The 16,748-nt window shown below is 40.2% G+C and overlaps 1 long non-coding RNA gene across 2 annotated transcripts in view; it reads left to right on the plus strand.

Moving 5' to 3' along the window:
• Window positions 1–922: 922 nt before the first annotated feature.
• The window catches only part of LOC120396360, a 69,407-nt gene continuing 53,581 nt past the window's right edge, over window positions 923–16,748 (plus strand). For both annotated transcript variants that reach the window (XR_005593078.1, XR_005593079.1), the window contains exons 1-4: window positions 923–1,168; window positions 2,441–2,576; window positions 7,185–7,420; window positions 8,321–8,569. This is a non-coding gene — a long non-coding RNA (uncharacterized LOC120396360). The remainder of the gene's footprint in view (window positions 1,169–2,440; window positions 2,577–7,184; window positions 7,421–8,320; window positions 8,570–16,748) is intronic.

Here is a 16,748-nt window from a genome sequence, read left to right on the forward strand (position 1 = left end):
CAAGCCATAGCTGAGGGCTCATTTCTTAAGTACTTTAACTTAAAAAGAAAGAGGTAGGAGAGAAGATGTAGTGGATTTGTTTCTAAGTAAGATCAGTGATTTCATTACTTAAGTGGATAGCGCCATCTGCTGGTACAGTAGAGCCATGCAAACAATGAGAAGCAATGAGAAACTCAATGGAATCTGGCTTAAAAACTGCCCGCATTTCTTTAACAGCTGAAAAACAACTGCTTGTTGTTTTGTAAATGGGTCATAATGAGTTTCCTCGATGATAATTAAAATAAATCAGGTTTATGAAGGGAAAAGAAAATGTATTACAATAATTGATGAAGGGAATGATCAATTCATGGTTCCACTGATATGTAACTCCCATGTGAAGCTTTTTCTTCCTCTTCTCAGTTCTGAGTTGTCCCAGAAAGATAATGTCATCGAGGCCAATGTATGCCATTGCTCATTTTAGCATGGGAGTGAAATCCTGATCCCACTGAAATTAATAGGAGTTTTGCCATTGACATCAATGGGGCCAAGATTTCACCCTGGATTTTCAAAAACTCCTAATGGAGTTATGCACCCAACTCCCATTGACTTTCAATGGTATTTGAGTTCCCAATTTGCTATATATCACTTAGCCCTAGTACATTGTGAACTCTACTGTAATCCTAGTAAGAATGTACAGGTACGGCCGGGAACACCTAACATACAATACTTACCAATGTTAATCAACCTTGGGCTGGCTGGCTGCCCCAAGAAGACTAGGGAAGGAGCAGAATAGAATTAGGGGCTTCCATTACAAATTATCCAAATTACGTGGGCTGTGCAAGTGGAGAGGCTGCTTGCACCCCTTGTGCCCGGCTCACAGCCTTTTGCACTTAAGGGCCAGTTACAGCTAAGTGAACGTCCCACTTCAGCAGCTCATTGGCCCAGATGGAAGACCTGTCTGAACGTATTCTCAGAGAGAAAGTAGTGATGATAGAAAACAGCATGTATAAAGAGGGTATTGTTCTCCACCCTGCCCAGCAAACCATGCTGCCTGGTCTTTAACACCAAAGAAAGTGCTAAAAACAACCCCCAAGCCAAATTATCCCTCTCATCCACCTGCTGAGAAATCAACTGGAAAAAACTTGTAGAACTATACAGGAAATGCCTTTTTTTTTAATGTACTGAGTCAGTAAGTAACACAGACTGTATTGTTAATTTGTAACATACACCTGCTATATTGCTCTTAAAAATTTAGAAGGGTTGTCTCTTGAGAATTAGGTTTGCACAAGCAGTTATGTGAATAGTTTTACAATGTGTTTAAACTAAAAGTACTGACATTATGTTTTGGTATTTGTTTTTCCTATTCTTTTACTGTAGAAGGTTGAAATCTAAACTCAAATGATTAGTGGTCTTGTAAGAAATCAGAGGTTTTGGTCTTATTTACAAAGACTGAAGTCAAATGTCTTTGGACTTTCAATCTGTGTAAAGTTAAACTGAGTGCAGTTTTGGTTTCTGAATCTGGTTTTTGTATATTTAGTTTTCAATTTAAATCAAGCTAGAGACATTCTTAACATAATGGAGTAAGTGGAAAGTTTCAGGAGTATCACTTTTCAAAGTCTTTAGAAAAAAGAAGGCATAAATATGATCCTCAAAAATAAATAACAAATACCAAAAAATGATCTTGTTACTGTGACTGTTTATATAACATTAGAGAAGACCAGACTTACTTTTAGTGGTTACAAAACTTCTCTGGTGAAAGCCACAGAAATGAATGTTTGTGAAATCTTTTAATCACTGCTAAATAACATCTACTAAAGCTCTTATTAGTATATATCACAATGTGGTGTATTAGTCTTCCATGGAAAAGGGTCTATTTCCTCTGGTACCATTCAGATGTGAATATAACCAAAAGTGTTCTATTTCCACTTGACATCCTGAGAGTCCAATCTCTGAATGGTCTTTTCCTGCTGTTGTACTTCCTCAGCTCATTGCTAGAAGACCATCATAAATACCAGAGAACACATCGACCAGGTGCTATAACTGTATAAAACTGAGAATTGCATATGGGCTAAGGAGGATTTGGGGGATGGTGAATGAGGGTCCATCAGACTCTGGGGGTGAAAACTGGAAGCACACATCACTATTCTTCAAAATGCACAGCATGACTTGCATCTGTATCGTAGCTTCCAAAGGCCAATCCACTGAGCTATGGAACTGAAGATGCTAAACTACTAACACAATCATATTAACTTGTATGCTAATAATGTTATGGCCTGCCTCTCAGCTTTATCCATAGAAAGAGAAGTATTTTAGAGTTACATGTGAATAATTAACAGATAACAGATATTTCATTTCCATCTCTTTCTTCTGTGATCTTTAAACACTTGCACATTGATAGCTTCTCACTGAAATGATGATACTGTAATTCTGCATTTTTCTATATTGCTTTTCATCCCTAAAGGTCTGGCAAGTTGATATAAACAAACTATACACGAGGACTACTTTGCTTTGTCAGTGAAATGCATCTGCATCTGTGGGGAAACACATCAGTGGCTGAACAGCACCAAGCCGCACTACACAACATTTTGGGACAGCAAGTAAGTGAAGATAAATATTATATTTCATTGAAACCACTGTAGAGTACTACAGTGGTTGGTAGATGACTATCCAAGTAGCAATTCAGTAAAGGCACAAAGATTAACCCCTCTGTCCTTACAACATGTGCTGTATTGACCACAAGTGGATAGGAAGGTCCTGGCTTTGTCTTCTCTGAAAGATGGCACCTCGAACAGGACAGTGTTTCCTACCACCATGGCTGAGTATTGTTTGAGAGCTGGTTCTACAATTTGGCAGGCAGTGCTCGCCATTCAAACCCTACTTTGTGCTTCACCCAGAAAGGAATCTGTCACCTAGATAACAAATCAGGTCAATCATACTTAGATTGTGGGAGGTGAGGCACTCAGAGCCCAGATGGAGTAGAAGCAGTAATTCAAAACTGCTCTCTCAAAATCTCTATATACTTCTACATAGGGATTTGTAACAGGGTGCTGGCTTAAGAGGCACTGAACCAGCCTCTGTTAGCTCAGAACCTGCTAGCATAGCTCCCATCAAGGGGAACTGGCTGGAGCTGGCAGGGTGTGGCTCATTAAAGGAGCCTGAGAGCAATCACCTGTGAGCCTGCTGAGAGGAAGGCCTATAAAGCTAGCAGTAAGGAAGTAAGGGGACAGGAAAGTGAGGATCTGTTACTCCCAGCTGCGGTAAGAGCAAGCTGTTCCTTCAGGGGCTACCTGACTGGTATTGAACTGTATATAGCTGTATATACATGGTGGTCAGAAAATACTGGGAAATAAAAGGGCACTGGTGTGTGAAAAAGTGGTCTCCAGTGAATTTGTACCGCGAGCAACGAAGCGCTCATCTACAGGATTAAAAAGATTTTAATAACTCCAAACATATAGATGCATTTTAAAAGGTATTTAAAACACCTCCTTAGTTAGATAACTAGACTACGGAGCACAATGCCCAGACAGATTATACACTGAACAGGATGAGAATACTTCCTAAAACATTTATGGCCTGATTTCTTCAGAGATGATGAACACTCACAGTGCACACTGCTGGCAGTGATAACAGCAGGTGCACATCATCTCTTGGCATCAGGCCATTAATAACATCGTAATCAGGTAAAATGTGTATTAAAACAACACAGTGCAGGATCAGCTTTCAGAACAACTGCATACTAACTTGCAGAGTTTTTCCATCCATTCATCAGTGAAAGTGTCTACTTGGCTTAGGGGTCTGAATGACAACCAGAAAATCTCTGATTCATCTCAATAAAGTAGCTGAATGAAAACTAGATGATATATGCTTTGTGTCCCCCCCCAGGGGGGGCCATTCACCATTGTGGAAACTCCACTTCTGGCATTACAAGATGGTTCACAACAGATGTGCACTTAAAAAAAAAAGTGCTCCAGGTGATGCTAGAATGATTAAAATACAAGTTTTGCTAGTTCTGAGCCACAGTGATTTTGTTCCTACTGAATAACTGTTCTTTGTTGGGTTTGTATTCTAGTTACTTTCCATAACAATTATTTACAGTAAGTCTAATACCATAACTGGAAGAACACTTATTGAATTACTCCTCTCAGTGGTTTACATTGGCTGTAAGTTTACTCTGTTTCCCAGCCTAATGCCTAAGCTCCCCTGGCTCACATCTTGGCCTTCATCTTGTTTCAATACTGTTGTCTCCTACCCTCTCCAGTTTGTCTGCTGCTTTGGGTCACACTGACTCCTCCATCTTTGAACTATCCTGCAGTGTAGCCCTTGCTTCCTTAATCTTTCTGCCAGGATTACTTTCTGCCCCTTCTCAGCTGCTCTGAAGTTCTAAGATTCCCTGACTCTCTGCCGTCTTTCCATCTGCTTCCCTTTGCCCAATAAGATTTCCCACTCACTTTAGGCCTCCCAAAGCTTATAAGGAAAAAATGGAACATATCACTGAAAATGTGTGTTGATGGATATGATCAGATCATCCATGGATGTGGTTGACTAATTCCTTTAGCATAAAAAAGTTGGCAGATACTGTATTTAATATTACTTAAGCAGCTCTAATAGATACAGCCAGTGCGCATTGTCTGTTGCCAGAGCTTTCTAGGATGTTGGACTTTCACATATGACTGTGTGTAAAATAATCCTGTAAAATATCACTAAGGGAGGGGCAAGTTTATTTAGATTGGGTTTAATATTCTTAGGGCTAGATCATGCTAATAACATTGAGCAGTACTAAGGAGTGGCGTGGGGCAGCACTGCTCCAGGGGGAGCACTAGGAGGCATTCTGCCCCCCTCCCCATCTCCCAGGGGCTTCCTGGTGTGCATGAGAACACACACACTGCTACGCTTTAAGGACAGCAGCTGTGATGCACTGGGGTTCACCCAGACCAGTAAAGGGTTCGGTCATCACCTGTGTTCCAACTCTGGATGCTCACAGCCCTGACTCCAACAGCCAGCATACAAGCATGCAGGTCTCAACCTGGCTTTCACCACAAAGAGTAACATCTTTCTTCAGTGTCCACTCCCTCTCACTTGAACGCTCACCCAAGTGTATTAAGTTCTCTGCTCCTTTGAAAGAGATGGTACACAACAGGCTTACTGAGTTGACAAACCCACCATTTCAATCAAAGCACTGAGTTGGTTTATGGTAAAAGTAAAATAACTTTATTAAGAAATGATATCAACTATAAGAAATAAGGATAGAAATTGTTACAAACAAACCAAAAGTAAAAGAATACACGTCTAAAACTAAAACTCAACCTAACAAATAGTCTTTCATTCCAAGAAGTTTTTCTCACATAGTAATTCTTCCAGCATGGCCGGCCTGTTCTTTAGCAAGGGCCAAACACACTGGAGTCCTCAGGTAAAGGATAACTTAGAGGTTCTCTCCCCTTCTTTTTATAGTCCAGTAAATTTTGAAATGTGTTCTTTGAAAAGTAAGCCCAGATGGAACTTCTCTCTCTCCCGCTAGGATATAGATGCCATGCTATCTTCTTCCCTCACTTATTAGCCTAAGTGCTTTGTCTACCTTACATGTAAACTTCCTTTCATTGTCTCTGCCTGATGGCTAGGGTGGTGAGATAAGCAAATATGCATTCCTTTGTCTAGGAAGGACTGGGCTTATGCGTTTGCTTGCCAAGCACATATCTATATCTATATATATATAGAGAGAGAAACTTTTTACACACCCCCTACATCAGTTGTGGGCAACCTGTGGCCCGCAGGCTGCACGTGGCCCAACAGGATAATCCACTGGCGGGCCACCAGACCATTTGTTTACATTTGCACGGCCACCCGCAGCTCCTATTGGCTGGAAACGTTTGTATGCCCACTGGGAGCTGTGGGCAGCCATGCAAATGTAAACAAATGGTTTGGTGGCCTGCCAGCGGGTTACCTTGACGGGCCACATGCGTGCGTATTTTGGGAACCTGCGTGTTAACAGTTTGTATATAATACCTTACACGACACCTTTTAAATACAGATTATGCCAACAGTGTGTGAGTGTAGTGAGTGTGCCAGGCTGACACAGAGCAGTGAACCACCAATGGGCTTCTGTTGTCCCATGGCAAACCAGCTCAGATCAGAGGGTGAATGGGTGGTGCTATAATTGCACCTGCTTCCTTTGGGCCATTATGCTTTCTGGGGGGAGCAGTTTGGAAGCAGCCCTTGTATTATCTAAGTCCAGTAGCTGCAATTAGACCCTTAAGTAGGCCATATATGGCTTTATTTCCCCTTGCATTGAGCTGCTATGTAATGGTGAGCCACAATCTAGTCCACTGGAATAAGACTACAAAACCTAGAAGCATTGATCATACTGAATCTGTTCTAATGCAATGATACAGTAAGTTTGTATAAATCAGAGAATTAAATGCAGTAAGGTGATAATTAAACCCCTTTCTTTTGGGGTATATGTTGTCTGTACCCAATTCCATATATTTCCAGTTTAAAAGTGAACGACTACCTTTTTCACAAGGGTGTTTGTGGGTATTGCCTAAGGTGTATCCGGCAGCCATCCTCCATGTGGAATGTGTGCAGGATTGGGCCGAATATATGAGTAGTCTGAATAGATTACAAACGGTTTTAACTGTGAACCTATCAAGGTTGGGTAAAGGTTCTAGTATGTCATCCAAGTAGTGTGCTGTTTCTTCACAAGCTATTTAACGCTTTAGTGACTCTTGTAGGAGGCAGAAAACAACACCGTCTTGTGGTATTATTTGCATTTCTAGGTGGTGGAACTATTGAGTGAATAACAGAATTTGTGGTGTTTCTACTCCATATGTGACTTATTGAGACAACAAAAGTCTAGAAAAAACGAAGGCAAGCACCAATATATCTGGGAGTTTGGCAGGTTGGCGTTCCTGTTGAGCAAATATGGAATTTCAATATTTATATCTTTACAAATCCTTAAAGAATACTGATGTGGTCCATGAGATAAGAACTTGATAGATACAGCTCCTCTAGTTGGCAGTGTTGCATTGTTAATAGTTAAAAGATTGATGTTTTTGTTTCAACTTCTTTGGAGCCTCCTAATGTGTTCAGGACAAAAACTTTAAACAAAAAACTACATGTAAATATTCACAAAGCTAAGGAAAAATGTTAAAAATGCATTTAAATAATGATTTTAGGGTTTTTTTTGTATTCATTTTTTTTTGTGCATACAGTAATTTGAGGCAGGACAGGAACAGAAACTCAGACCAGATTTTAGGGAAGAGAGCCAGGAAATTCAGCATGTATTTGGAAGAGCCTGAGAGCTCAGAAATATTCAATGAAACTTTCTGACTGCCACAAGAAATGAAAAGCGGCTGCATTCCCCTACGGTCAAAGTGTCCTATTAAAGACTTCACAAGCAAGATTGCTCTCCAGAAACAGATTGGAATACTTTTCTGCAGCTGTGAAAGTGAGTCAACCAGGCATCTGTTGAAAGAGATGTCTGTTGCTGCAGTATTTTTATGATTTTCTGCAGTGACATCACTCTCTGCTTTAAAATGTAATACTATATAAATAAAAAACACCATAAAGGGGAAGTATTTGGGTCTTGAGTACAGGCATTCCTTTACCTATTATAACTAAGGGTCCATCCTAGGGCTTAACTCCCATGAGGCATTGACTCAGGAGGACATGAGAACTCGGTATGACTTAGCATTGGGCTCCCTTTTAGCCCACTATTCTTCTACCAAACCTTCTTAAGGCTTGATCCTGCAAGCTGCTGAGAACGTATTTACCTTTAAGCACCCCCACTGATGTCAATAAGACAATTAATGTGCTTAAAGTGTGCTGGGTCAGGGTCAGATGGTGCAGGATCAAATGCTTAGTAAGCAGTTACGAATGCAGCACTCATGCTATGAGCTGAAGCTGCCTTTTCTGTCCCTGTTGGTGTTTGGCTGTTAGGAAGATGTTCTTAATGAGCACCCCTCATCAATCTAAAAAACCAAGGAGCTTCATTAAGGTCTAGATTCCAGCTCTGATTTAGAATTACCTCCATAATTCAACAATATTATAACTTCAGTGTGATACAGCCTTAAGGTCGCTGCATGGGCCTTGTTTCTGATATACAAAAATTAGAGTAAGTTTGAGTTCTTTCTGTACAATTCCATGAAGTAATCATTCATCAATCAATCAGTTATGATATCATAAAGCATTTTTAACTCAAGCAGGGAAGGACAAAATATCAATGAATTTCGACTCTCTCTTCATGAAGAGCCTGTTTTCACACAGTTATTCTCTATAATGTAGACTAAATGAAATTCAGAAAGCAATCTAGAAGAAAATGTTTCAAAACAGATTTTTTTCTCCAAAGGTCTTAGAGGAGTCATGGTCTCTCTAATTATATGTCATGTGTCAGAAGCAAAACAGAGATATTAGTGTCTAAGTGAAGACAACATCACACTAAATGGAGGACACTTTAAAGATGGGAATATCCAGGAAAGTGGACACATTCACTGGCATCAATTTATTCTTGTGATCTTCAAAATTCTATGAAACAGGAAGATCAGACTCCGGCATCTATTGCTTAAAACCTCACCTCTACAGTTACACTGAATCTAAGGTAGGAATAGAAAGTAATTTTTTTCTGCTTTTTTATACTGAAAGCCAACATGCCTGACACAGAACCAGTTTTAATTCTGGACTGGCTTCTATCTGGCTACAGATAAAAAAATTAAGTCAAGGACTAATAAGAGGTAGATAATAACCTAACCCAATGCTCAGCATTACCATAGGTGAGGCCTGGGGTCAGCCTGGGATGCACAAAGATGATCCATCAGCTATTGCACTGAAATCACTTGGACTTTCCTATTTCATTTCTAAATTACCTCCACAAATTGGGTGCTGCATCAATACAGATGTTAGTAGTAACTTACGGCCTCAAAAACACAGGAGAAAGCTCTCTTTTTGAGCTTAAATGGGCTGAGGTGATTTGAATAAGAGCATTGTAGATCAGCATTAGCAGGAAGAGTGCTGTATAGTCAGTGAGGCTGGGCTTCCAAATTTAATTAGCCAGGATGTGGTTATTTCATGTGCAACTGCTTCACAAGTTGTCATTATAAATACACATAATTTTGCAAGTGGTCTGAATATGTGAAAAACACAGTGAAACTAGATGCTTTTGGCACCTACGCTGCAATACCCTGATACTATAATAATATTGGTCGATGAAGGGTTTCAACTTTTTTTTTTTAAAGGTTAACTCACTGACTCTCTCTATCCTATATTAGTCTTAGACTAAAGAATATGCTTCATTGCTTTACATTCCTACTGCATTTGAACAGAATGTTTTCAGATTGCTCAAGCACTGTGAGATGACATCTTCATCATTTAATTGTCTCTGCTTCTCTTGGCAGCACAACACATAAAAGCCTCTTCCAATTAATTGCCATCTCTCTGTTTAGTAAAATATCAGCACGTTAATAATGCCACATTTCTGGTTTTGAACACGATTCCAGGAAATACATCACAGATGTTTCTGTCAGGGAAGTGATGCTTTGGGAATGGTGGGATAACAATAGGGGATGTGATTTAGGGTGTTATCCCATCCTATTACTGCTGATCATCAAAGCTTTGACACCGGAGTATCAAGAAGAGAGCTCAGACTTGGCAGGAGAGATATAATAAGCACAAAAGTGAATAGGTGAACAAGGGTTATAATAGTCTCAAATGCAAACCCATTTCTGTTGGACTGGATACAGAACAATGGCTGAATTTTCTCATGTGTTGGGGACAGTTTACTCAAAGCTCCATATATTTCAACATATGGTTAAATACCATAACCACATTACTGATACATACATTAATCTTACTAAACTCCTAAATCTATGACACTGGTTAGAAATGACCAACAGGATACACCTGCTCTGGTAACTGTCGTTTCACAACCCTAATTGTAATAGCTTCCAGATAGCACAAGAAGCATGCACTCGGCTCTTCATAAATGGTTTTCCAGAATAGGGGATATTCTTGCAGTGGAGCAAGTGAGACACCTCAGAAAAAGACATTTATAGATTCAGGCTGAAAACATGGCCGCTGTTCATTTATTATGATGAATATTCAGTTGTGGTAGAAAAACCAGAATGTTTCTTCTTCCTTTTCCTGATGTTATGAAGGCTGCATCACTGTTTTATACAAATCTAGCTCTCTGCAATTGTAATGCATATTGCTGGAATAGTTCTATCCTCCTGCCCTCCTTTTTTTTTTTTTTTTGGACACTTATGCTGCCTTAAAAAGAACTATTTTGTGGTTAGGGTATGGGCCTACTGGCTGAGACAGCGGGGTTCTGCCACAAATTTCTACACTGAGCTTGGGCAAATTATTGAACCTCCTCTGTTTTCTACAAAAGGAATGATTGCCATTTTGCAATCTAATAGGGATAGCCTGAGATCGTGAAAGCTTTATAAAACTGAAAACAAATATGGATCCAAATATGGATCATTTATATCAAGTACCTCTCCTAACCTTAAATTACCAAGAATCTGAATCTATTTTCCAGACCTTTCCCTCACATAAAAGGGTGAAATCATGGCAACTGCCTCGCTGACATCAACAGAGCCAGGATTTCACCCAAAGTAGTCATCTTTTTAGCACATTGCCATTGCTCTATTTTGCTTAACAATCAGTTTACAACTGCAGTTTTGTCCTGGAAAGCAGTTCCCTTATTATGAGTCACTGTGATGATACCAAGTCTGAGTATTTAAGTTCCAAAAGCCCGAGTCAATTTCTTGACTGCTTATCCACAAAGTTTCCTGCTGATTCATGATCTCAAAACAAATAACCTTTGCTTCTGTTGGGCCTATATTGCTGTTGGACATAATGAAGTTGATTTGTAAATCCTCTCCTTTAATGCTTTTTCTATGGGACAGAAGCCTCTCTTATTATGACCTAGGTGAGGTTTTGAGGACTGGGAAAACAAAGTTTTTGTTTCCTTGACCTTTGTATAAAATGATTCCCCTTTTCCTAGGTTACCAATATTCCCCCCCCCCACACACACACAAATATAAGCCTCCTAGATTTCATTTGGCTTCAAGCAGTTTCCATGTAATCTGGGTTTTACTAATACACTCACTTAATGTCTTCAGAATGTAACTCTTTTTCTTAATTATTCCTACCTACTTGTTCCAGTGGTTCAGGGCTCCATTTTATAAAGAAAACAGCTTAGGCTCTTGCTCCCAGAAGCTAGAAAGAGTTTCTGTTATTTGTGAAGAGAAGACCTTAACCATCTCTAAGAACCTCTCTAGTAAATTATTTTTTTTCATAGACATATTTTCCACTAAAATATGATTCCACACTGAAAAGTGACTGTACAAATAGCATCTTTTTTAATGTTTATGTGTATTCAGTTAGGCCACAGATGTTCTTCTCTTTTCATACCCTTCTTTGCACTAAGGGTCCAATAGAGTTATGGGAAAAATGAGTGAGTGAGATTCTGGCAACAAACGTGCTTACTTTGGGCTTGTTTATACAGGTACAGCCAGTAAATTAATCTGAATGAACTAAAGGTGTGAATTTGAAGTGGATTAGTTTAAACAGCATTAGAATCTCAGGGTTGGAAGGGACCTCAGGAGGTCATCTAGTCCAACCCCCTGCTTAAGGTGGGACCAATCCCCAACTAAATCTTTAAACGGCCCCCTCAAGGACTGAACTCACAACCCTGGGTTTAGCAGGCCAATGCTCAAACCACTGGGCTATTCTCCTTCCCCTTAACCCTGGTGTGAACATCCTTATTTGGAATTAAAGTGGCCTTAATTCAGTTTAGTTTAATTCACTTTGGAATTGAATTAAATTAACAAAATTAAGGCACTTTAATTCTGGGTATGTCTACACTGCCGCGCGCACATGCACACACGTGCACACACACGCACACACACACACACACACACACCACTACAGCAGGCAATCTCTGAGCAAGGGTTAACTGACTCAGGCTTGTGCTATGGGGCTAAAAATAGCAGTGGAGATGTTCCTGGTCAATCTGGAGCCTGTGCTCTGAGACCCACCTCCGTTGTTGGGTTTCAGAGCTAGGGGTCCAGCCAGAATGGGAACATCTATACTGCTGTTTTTAGCCCTGTAGTGCAAACCCAAGTAAATTTGACTTGGGCTCTGAGACTAGCTGACAGTCTCTCTCTCTCTCTCTTTTATTCCCCTCCTCCCCCCCCACCCCAGTATAGACGTACAATCTGGTCCATACAGGGTTTGAATGTGGTTTAAGTAATCCACTTCAAATTCACACCTTTAGTTCATTCAGATTAGTTTTACTAGGTGTCTGTCTGTAAACAAGACTTACGTTTCAGATTTAGAACCAAATTCTGCCCTCAGCTATACTTGTACAACCCCACTGAAGACAGAAGGAGCCTATTTCTTCCCCAGGTTATGTGGGAAGGACTCTCACCGCAGTAAATGAGTGGTGCAGCCATGTAACTGAGGGAATAGTTTGTCTTGCAGAATATTTTAGTAGTGATATGTGAGCCAGAATGATCGCAACCTGATTTTTAGATCGAGGTTGTGTTTACAGGGCTGGCGGTTGGAGGAGTGTGGGATACATTTTCACTTGTAAACTGAGCTAACGATGTACAGTGTACCATTTGAGAGGCATTGAAAACTTGCACTTTACTCTGACATTCCCTGAGTGGGGCAGGGGAGGAGAGGAAAATTACTTTGTTTCCATCAGTGGTTATAGGATTAGAGTGATGAGACTATGAAATGAAAATAACAGCTGCCAATGACTGAGTTCGCTTGCCCATGCTGACAGAGTATAGAATTCCAGGAAAGGCAAGTTCAAATAAATTTAAAAAAAAAACCCCAAACCCCAACAATCTTTAGTTGCAAGATCTAATTAGAGAAGGAAAATCCAACACAAATGACACAGCTGTGGTCAATGGAAAAAGAACAACTGTAGCATATTGTTGGAGAACACGAGTTAGAGTGAGTACTCAGTTCACAATGAAACATTACAACATGAGCTGGTAAAAGCAAGTTACGGAGAGGGAACTGGACTGGTAAGGAGACTGTTAGTAGGATATGAAGACTTTGAACTTCTTGAGGTCCTTGTCTGAAATTCTGCTGAGGCTGGCAGTGATAAAAAGCAGCATATGTGAAAAGAGATTAGTCTCAGTACATTTCATCATGGACTGGTGTCCAGTCAGACACTAGACCCACCGCTGCAGTAGCTATTCAGTGGGTGTGACATGGATACCGTACATTTCATGGCTAGTGCATTCAGCACAGGATTAAGACAGTGTGGAGACCAGTACATCCATACTCTACCTGCTCTGTGGCTATAAAGCTGACCACAGTCTCCCCTGTGGCAGCATCCTATTAATTGCGGGGGGGAGGGGGAATAGGAGTAAGACATGAGTCACAGAATTAATATCAAACATCAGTGGGTTGTTGTACCATGCTCTGACCTAAATGCTGTACTGAGTTCTGTTCATCATGTGGGAAAAACAAAACCTTTCCCTGGTTATGTTCTGTTATGAGAGTTCTGTTATGTGCGGTGAATTACTCATCATGCTGGGATAATGCCGAGAGAGAGGTAGTGTGAAAACCAGTTATTTATTCCCTGTTTTTTTTAATTAATACATTTATTTGGCAAACAGTTTGAACTGCTTTGACTTGTTTCAGAGCTTGCTTTTCAGAATTAAGGAATCAAGTTTTTTAATTGTTCTAAGAGAAGTTTGGTTCCTGGTTCCTAACTGAGCCAGTTTGTATTGATCTATAAAAAATATTTATATAAAGGTAGAATTACATCAAATTACATATAATTCCTCACCACATTCAAACCACAAACAAAGCAGGGAGGATTAGAATAGGATGACGCCACATAGTTTGACTCTGAAATTGAAAACAGCCATTGACCTAAAAGGTCTGGGTGATCTAACAGTGCACAACTAGAGCTGTAATTACCAATCGTAGTTTGTTGCCTTATGTATGGCATCAATCTCTTTCAACAACTGGGCCGTGTAGGGTGGGCAAATAGTTCAGGAGTAAAACTGATCTTTTGCCCATGGTGCCATCTGTAAGTGAGCTTTTTAACTATATTTTGTCGTAAGTATTTTTGTATGCCTCTGCACTTCATGGAAACTACGTGTGGAAATGGAAATATTAAAATATCACCAAGAGGTGATTCTCAAAGTATTTCCAACTTGGCCAGACATGGGAAGTACTAGAAAAGGTCACTCACCAGGCGTCACTGAAATTGGTGGTGTGATTGTCATTGGGGGAATGTTAATGCCCAGGGGTTAATATATGTAGAAGGGAGAGAAAGAAAGAAAGAGAGGGAGGAAGGAAAATTATATTTCTTCCAGGAAGCAGTGATGGTTAATCAATGAGACTACTTAATTATGTAACTATACCTATGTTTATTGTACCTTGTCTTCCATCCTACCTTGCCCCTGTTCCATCTGACTGCATTTTAGCAGAAATCTAGCTAATGAGCTCTTTGATGAGGGGACTGTCTGACTTACTCATTTGTAAAATGCCCAACACAATGGGGCCTGGTCCTGGACTGGAGCGTCTAGTCACTACCATTGGGTGAATAACAAATAATAGCTGCAAAACAATTGAGCAACTATACAAGTAAGAGGAGTGGCAAAACTTGGAGGAGGCTACAAAAACATGAAAATAAAAGAGGAGCTGCAGACAGCGGGTTTTGGCAATGGAGGAGAATGAGAACAGAAATACCCTACATCACAATCAAGTTTGGGACCACAGGTTGATTCACTGATGTGTTTTAACTACCCTGCAGGTAAGTATGGATCATCACAGACATTCCGAAGTAGTGCAGAAGGCAAAGTCAGGATACTAAAATTAGACTCCAACTAAACGAGAACGCATCCTAGGCCTACTCCTTATCAATATGGAGGAATTAATGCTAGGCCTCCTGGACTACAGTGCTTGAATCCACCATATCCCAAAGTTCTGCCTGGGGAGGGGAAGGGAAATCAATGTAGCCAGATCCTTGGCTACAGCCAACATGCACAGAAAGGAAGTGTTTCAGAGTAGCAGCCGTGTTAGTCTGCATCCGCAAAAAGAACAGGAGTACTTGTGGCACCTTAGAGACTAACAAATTTATTTCAGCATAAGCTTTTGTGGGCTACAGCTCACTTTCTTCGGAAAGGAAGTGGTGTGCAAAAGGGGTTTTAAAGCTTTCCTTTGCACAGCCCTGATTCTGGTGTTTTTACATACCATTTCCCTCACTCACACCAGCCTGTAATGCCATGGAGGACTGAAAATGTTGCCCAAAATTGGCACCTTGTGAGCCTGACCATGCCTCCTTTTTTCTGGCCATGCTCCCTTCTCCCCTGGAAGGATCTGACCTGCACTAGTGAAGTGTATGGAACTTCTAGAACAGGCCTTAAGCTGGAGGTAAAGAGTGTGTGATGTGTATATAAGCCCTTATGTCAGCTCAGTGTCATTTCAGGATCACTGGGGTGAACCACCCTGAGCTGGCTAGGCTGAGTTTATGGTTTACACACGACAAAAGTACATACAGCATCAAGCAGCCTCAGTACACCCACGGACCTGGCCCCATATTTCCGCTGTCTCTGAAGTTCATAAACCAGAACACTGCTTATAAAAACCATCCTCCAGATGTCCCAGAAATATCCTTCAGAGGAAGAGTTTTACAACCAATAAAGCGCCAAAGTACAAAGACTGAGATGTATTGCCTCACTGTCAAAACTACTGTACGTTTCTGGAAAAATGTTTTATAGTGTAGCACTAAGGGAAAAAGACGTTTCATTTGACTTGGAGATGGGAACACTTGGGGATAGCTATATAAAAACAGACACCAATGAAGCAAAATATTATTCTGTCTTGTGGACTTCTTCCCTGTTTATTGGTACTAGAAAGAGTTATCTGTCTTATGTGATTATTAGGACTAGAAAGATACATCTACCTGAGTGATTCGGGGTTGGAACTTCCCACTGTGGCTTATATGCACTTGGTCTACTTGATCTTGGAAGAGAAAACGGACAAGACCCCTGAAAGAGGTCATGCTAGAAGAGAGAGGTCAAAGGTCACCTGAATTAGACTGTGAGGGTGGAAGCAAGGATGAAAATTCAGCAGAAGACTGTCAATGGAGAGTCTGTCCACTAAACAATGGAGAAGACTGTCACTAAACAGAGAACCTCCAATAATGGCCCATAGTCAGTGAAATAATTCAGGAATTAGGGTTCTTCTGGGTTCCACCTGCTGGCTAAAGTATGGGAATAAAGGAACGGAGCTGGGTGAGAACTGGATTTTCTGTTTCATGGGAAATTCTAAGGTTTCAGTATTTTTTTTTCTATTCCCAAAATGGAGTAAAACCAAAAAATGTTGTGCAAAATTAATTTTTGGGGGGGGAAATCAATCAAAATGTCTAGTTTCAATTAAGTGAAACAATTCATTCTAATTTTGGCTTTATGTTTATAAATTTTAAAAAAGTGGCAGTAATTTTGAAATGGAAAGCCAAAATGTTTTCATTCTGAAAAGGTCAAAATGGAACACTTTGACTTTATTGAAATGCTTAATTCTGGTTTTGTTTCTCAGTGAAATTTTATTGAACTGGACATGTTTCTGCAAAACATTGAGCTTTTCACAAATCAACATTTTCCAATGGAAAAACATACATCAAAAAATTCCCTGCCCCTACAAAGGAGTGCATGGGAAAACATCTTTTTAAAATTATTTTTTTCCTGCCTCTTCTCTTTGCAAGTCTTTGATAATGCCTCATCCTTTTTTGCCTTAAAAGTGAAGGT

The sequence above is a fragment of the Mauremys reevesii genome, linkage group 2 (genome assembly GCF_016161935.1).
Source record: "Mauremys reevesii isolate NIE-2019 linkage group 2, ASM1616193v1, whole genome shotgun sequence".
Taxonomy (NCBI): Eukaryota; Metazoa; Chordata; order Testudines; family Geoemydidae; genus Mauremys; species Mauremys reevesii.